Below are 6596 nucleotides of genomic sequence, written 5' to 3' on the forward strand. Positions count from 1 at the left end.
TCTGGTGAAGATAGTTCTCCTCATCTCTGTCCTAAATGGTCTATCCTGTATCCTCAGACTGTGGCCCCTGGTTCTGGACACCCCCACCAGTGCATCTATCCTGTTAGAAGTTTCTAGGATTCTACGAGATCACCCCTCATTCTTCTGAACTTCAGCGGATACAATCCTAACTGATTCAATCTCTCCTCGTACGTCAGTTCCCGCCATCCCAGGAATCAGTCTGGTAAACCTTCACTGCACTCCCTCTATACCTAGAACATTCTTCCTCAGATAAGGGGACCAAAACTGCACACAATATTCCAGGTGTGGCCTCACCAAGACCCTGTACAACTGCAGCAAGGCATCCCTGCTCCTGTACTCGAATCCTCTCGCAAGAAAGGCAAGCATACCATTTGAGTTTTTTACCGCCTGCTGCACCTACATGCTTACCTCTCCTAGTTTATGGCCATTCAGATAATAGTCTGCCTTCTTGTTGCACAGGCATATTTGGTTGTTCACTTGCACTGCATACAATCATGGTGACAAATTATCGATGCATGTGCCAAGGTTTCACATGGGCTGACTCCTGTTGAGAGTATTGAAGATTTTCACCCTAACTGGCTCTCCAATTCTCAGCTCTGGCATTGGTTTGCCAATCTTGTCAAACTGTATTTTGGTTTTCAGTCATTTCTCTAATGCTTGTAGCATGCCTGGTTTCAGTCGCTTTTTGCTCTTGGAAAAGGAATTTGCATGAGGCATAACATTAGTCTCTGGACAGCACTTCTTTTCATTCCTTAATGGTCTGTTTCTCCACTCAAGGAATGCTTTGTATATATGTATACTAGGTTTGCTCAATTTCTTGATGAACCCATTGGCGATTTTCACTGCCACCTCAGACATTGCATTCAACTAGGGATAGTGCAGATTTTACAAATCCTTTGTGAATCGTCTGAATTCTTCACTTGTGAACTGAGAGCCATTGTCACTCATCACAGTGTCTAGAATGCCGTGTCAACTGAAGTGTGCTTTCAGAGCATTCTGCTATTTTTCTCGTTGTCGTTGAAGTCAGTTGGTCTAACTCCCAGTAGTCCGAAGAGTTGTCCGCAGTGTCAAGATGATCAGTTCCTGTCACAGTAAAAAGGTCTGCTCCCAGCTTCATCCAATGTCTGTCTGAGATGTAATGTGACATGCCGGAAAAAAGGTGGTTTTAATATTTCTCGTTTTTGGAATATCACTGTATTTTGTCCCCTGGAAAACAAGCTTATGAGGGTGTGGCTGGTCAGACCTCAACAGAGAACAAGTGCGGACAAGGCCAGACCTTGAGAGCCAGTTTGCAATCACCCTCAAAAGTCACAGGGAATTGTGTGGGAATGCTACTGGCACTTTATAGATTAGATAATATATCAAGACAGTTGCCACTTAAAAGAGATTTAGCTATTTAAGCCAAGATTTGTTTGGAAAGGTTTAAAAGGTATTGTTGACTGTATCAAGGTGTTCTGGAGTTTGAGTGTCATTTTAAATTTTTTTTATTTTAAGAAATGCTTCACTTAAAATAAAATCAGCTCGTTTGACCTGTGAAGTTGTATACATAACCAGATGAGCAATGATATTAATGAGCACATTAGCCAGTGTGGTGATTGTAACGAGTACCAAACTAAATAAACCAGAGAGGTGTGGGTTCATATCCCACATCAGACATTCATGTATAGATATAGTAATAATTGTAATAATCTTTATTGTCACAAGTAGGCTTACATTTACACTACAATGAAGTTACTGAGAAAAGCCCCTTGTTGCCACATTCCGGCACCTGTTTGGGTACACGGAGGGAGAATTCAGAATGTCCAATTCACCCAACAGCACGTCTTTCGGGACTTGTGGGAGGAAACCGGAGCACACGGAGGAAACCCACACAGACACAGGGAGAACATGCAGACTCCACACGGAATCGAATCTGGGACCCTGGTGCTGGAAAGCAACAGTGCTGACCACTGCGTTGCTGTGCTGTCCTATACAGCAGTCTTCATCAGCGTTTTGTCTCAGTGATAGTCTTTATTGAACTGAATAGAAATGGCTGCCTACAGTGCTTGCCACGTGGCAGAGTCACATGACTATGGCAAGCTAGGTAGTACATCAAAACCCAAACGCTCTCTTTTGGGTGCGACATTGGTTGACACAGTGGTTTGGAGTTTTCGATCATGAATGAAAGTGGCCAAACAGAGTGTATTTTACTCTTGAATTATTGTGGTCATGGTGCCCAGTAAATCTGTGGGATTCTGGACCCTGATAAGAGCTCATTGGATTTCATTTCTGAACAACATGCAATCGTATAAAATGCACAGACGGCATCTGTAATTTGTTGATGATGCAGGTGCATTGCGAACTCACCAATGAAAGATGTTGATAACCTGGGTGAAGTCAGATTCTCCTGATACTCTACAGTAGATCTGTACCATACTTATAGCTGGAGGTATCTACCCTCCGCACTCTCCTGCACCCCCACACCCCTGTGAAATATTTGTGCACATTCAGATCTGGTCACTTGATGAGTCCCGATTTTCATTGAACCACTGTCGGTCATGCTTCAGCTGCCAAGGCCCTGGGTTCTGGAGTTCGCTCCCTAAACTTTCTCCTTTGATTGGGCTTTACGCCACCTGTCCTAATTTGCCACAAGTGGCACGGTGCCAACGTTTTCTTAATGACACTATTGTGTCGTGCCTCGGGAGATTTGATTACAGTAAAGTTGTTATATAAATACAAGGCGTATTTGTTGTTGCAGATGATGACAAGGCGAATAAATCCCGAAAGATGTGCTTGTCCGGTGAATTAGACATTCTGAATTCTCCCTCCGTGTACCCGAACAGGCACCGGAATATGGAGACATGGGGATTTTCACAGTAACTTCGCTGCGGTGCTAATGTAAGCCTACTTGTGACACTAATAAAGATGATAGATTATAGGACATTTGCCACGGGGCAAACAAGATTGGACAAATTCTCGGAGAATTTCTCCCCTACTCTTCTCGCCCCCCCCCCCCCCAATTTCCAAAGTTGGAATCAAAAATTTCAACAACAGCAAAATGTCCAGCCGCACGTCCTGCTCCTGAAGCCACTTCAGCAGCCAGCTTTATACCCCTGGCAGCGGGTGAGCTCTATTCGGGCCTTCCCGGTGCTGGGAATGGGGGCCGGGCAGATATTGCCCAGGAGATACCCCCCTCCCCCGCCTCCCAGTTTTGAAGGTGGCCAAGTGAGCTTTGGGGCCATGACAAGGACCATCAATCATTGCTTCATCGACAAGGTGCAGACACTGAATCAATGCAACAAGCAGTTGGAAATGCGCTGGAAGCTGTTGCAGGAGAAAGGAGCGGGCAGTTCCAACATTGACAGCCGCTGACAAGTTTATTCCAGCCACCTATAGCAGCAGATCGATACCTTGGCCCAGGAGAAACTTTGCCTACAAGCCAAGCTGGAGGGCATGCAGGGGCTGGTGGAACAATACAAGACCAAGTATGAAGATGAAATCAACTTGCGTACGGAGCGGGAGAAGAAATCTGTAATGATCAAGAAGAATGTTGATGAAAACTGTCTCATCGCAACTGACCTGGAGGCAGAGCTTGAGAGCCTTACTGGTGAAATCAATTTCCTGAAGGACATGTTTGAAGCGGAAATCCACGAGCTGCAGGTCCAGATCAAGAACACTGCTGTTAATAATAATAATCTTTATTGTCACAAGTAGGCTTACATTAACACTGCAATGAAGTTACTGTGAAAAGCACCTATTCACCACATTCGGCACCTGTTCGGGTACACAGAGGGAGAATTCAGAATGTCCAAATTACCTCTCAGCATGTCTTTCGGGTCTTGTGGGTGGAAAGCGGAGCACCCGGAGGAAACCCCCGCAGAAACGGGGAGAACGAGCAAACTCTGCACAGGCAGTGGCCCACGCCTGGGAATCGAACCTGGGACCCTGGAGCTATGAAGCAACAGTGCTACCCACTGTGCTACCGTGCTGCCCTGCCCCCCCATGCTGCCATTACTGTGGAGGTTGACACCAGCCATGAACTGGAGCTTTCCAGCCTCCCGAATAATGTCCGGTCTCAATACGAAGGAATGGTGGTTAAAACGCTCCAAGACACTGTGACCTCATGGGAAAACAAGTTCGACGATACGAAGAAAAATTCTGGAGAATGTGCAGCGGAGCTCCGTGTTCTGAAGACTGGAATTTCAGACATGCAAAGTCAAATTGGATGCTTAAATTCTGAAATCCAGGCTCTGAACAAACAGAAAGAGCAGCTGGAGGCAGCGATCGCAGAGGCAGAGGAACGTGGTGGATAGGCTATTGCGGAAGATTAAAAAAGGCATTGCCGACTTACAGGAGGCCATAGAGAAAGCTGACAAGGAAATGATTCGCCAGGCCCGACAGTGCCAGGGTGTGGTGAACTCTAAACTTGCCCTGGACATTGAAGTTGACACGTACAAAAAATCTGCTGGAAGGAGAATAGAGCAGGTTGTCAGCACCACTGAATGTGACCAATCACCAATCAGAATTAAGCGGTGGAATTCTGCATTTCTTTTTTCAAAAATCTTTTTATTGGCATTTTTCATATCTTTAAACAATTGTATACATACAACACATGTGCAGCACGGTAGCATTGTGGATAGCACAATTGCTTCACAGCTCCAGGGTCCCAGGTTCGATTCCGGCTTGGGTCACTGTCTGTGCGGAGTCTGCACATCCTCCCCGTGTGTGCATGGGTTTCCTCCGGGTGCCCCGGTTTCCTCCCACAGTCCAAAGATGTGCAGGTTAGGTGGATTGGCCATGATAAAATTGCCCTTAGTGGCCAAAATTGCCCTTAGTGTTGGGTGGGGTTACTGAGTTATGACGATAGGGTGGAGGTGTGGACCTTGGGTAGGGTGCTCTTTCCAAGAGCCGGTGCAGACTCGATGGGCCGAATGGCCTCCTTCTGCACTGTAAATTCTATTCTATTTTTCTTACCCGCGTTAATTTACTTTATTGTACAGAAAGGTTTATCCTGTCCTTCCTTTAATTGACCTTCTCTACATTTCGTCACCCTCTGCTTCGGTGTATGGTCCCTCCCGTCTCCCCCCATTTTCCCCCACTCCTCCCTTGCATACTCTCCCCCCCCACCCGTCTCCCCCCATTTGCCCCCACTCCTCCCTTGCATACTACCCCCCCCCCCACCGTTGGCTTCAGCTGTGCTTTGCTTTTATGTTCAGAGGGGATTTTACCCCCCCCTCCCTTCTCTTCTCCTCTTTTGTGGCTTTCCCACCTTCCTTCCGTCTCCACCCCCCCCCCCCCCCCCCCAACCTTGGGTTGCGCAGTCCTTTGGTTCCTCATCTATCTTGTTTTTTCCTTCTTAACTTACTCCTCGTTGCTGGCCACAAACAGGTTTTGGAACAGGCTGACGAACTGCCCCCAGGTATCTAGGAAGTCTTCCTCCGACCTTCGGATGGCGTACTTGATCTTCTCCAGGTGGAGAAATTCCGAGAGGTCAGCGAGCCAGTCTGCAGCTGTGGGTGGTGCTGCCGATCGCCAGCCGAGCAGGATTCTCCGGAATGTGATTAGGGAAGCGAAAGGAGGGGCGTTAGCCCCCTTCCCCATGTGTAGCTCTGGCTGTTCCGATACCCCGAAGATTGCCACAATTGGGCATGGCTTCACCCTCACCCCCACAACCTTGGACAGTGCCTTTGGCAACTTTTCAGGGGCATCTTGACAAATACATGAATCGGATGGGAATAGAGGGTTACGGACCCCGGAAGTATAGAAGATTGTAGTTTAGTCGGGCAGCATGGTCGGCGCAGGCTTGGAGGGCCGAAGGGCCTGTTCCTGTGCTGTAATTTTCTTTGTTCTTTGTTCTTTATTCTGGGACAAGCCCAGAACATGTGGGTGTGGTTGGCCGGGCCCCTCTGGCACCGTTCACATTTGTCCTGCACCTCCGGGTTCTGGTCAGGTGCGCTCTGTGCACCACTTTGAGCTGCATTAGGCTGCGCAGGAGGAGGTGGAGTTAGCCCTGCTCGGTGCTTCGCTCCAGTGTCCCGAGCCTACCTCTGTCCCCAGTTTGTCCTCCCATTTTTGTCTGGTCTCGTCCAATGGTGTCCGAGCTCTGTCCAGTAACTGTCCGTATATTTTCCCCAATAGTCCCCCCTCTCTGCTGCTTGTGCCTATCAGGTCCTCTCATAGTGTGGTTTCTGGGGGCTTGGGTACCCTACTGTCTCTTTGCGGAGGAAGTGCTTTATTTGGAGGTGTCTCATTTCCTGTCCTTTTGTTAGTTTCCACTTCCTCGTCAGTTCGTCCAATGTTGCCAGCCTGTGCCCTACGTAGAAGCCCCCGACCATCAGTGTGCCCCCATATTGCCTCCATTTTTTGTAGGTGGCGTCTAGCACGGCTGGGGGAATCTGTGATTGCTGCAGATGGGGGCCATGGGGGACATCCTTGTAGCGCACAAAGACTCACGAGAGACGAATAGAGATGAAGTCGATGAGGCTTTATTAAGCGTGACTTGTTCCCCGCAGTTCAGCAACAGACTGGCCTGCGGGGGAGAACTCCTGGTTCTTATACTCCACCTTCAGGGCGGAGCTAGAGATCAACAGCCAACC

General features: G+C 48.1%; 1 pseudogene; it reads left to right on the forward strand.

Moving 5' to 3' along the window:
* Positions 1–3058: 3058 nt before the first annotated feature.
* Positions 3059–4591, forward strand: LOC140429960 (keratin, type II cytoskeletal 8-like; annotated as a pseudogene).
* Positions 4592–6596: the final 2005 nt, after the last annotated feature.

This window comes from Scyliorhinus torazame, chromosome 9 (genome assembly GCF_047496885.1).
Source record: "Scyliorhinus torazame isolate Kashiwa2021f chromosome 9, sScyTor2.1, whole genome shotgun sequence".
In the NCBI taxonomy this organism is placed as follows: domain Eukaryota; kingdom Metazoa; phylum Chordata; class Chondrichthyes; order Carcharhiniformes; family Scyliorhinidae; genus Scyliorhinus; species Scyliorhinus torazame.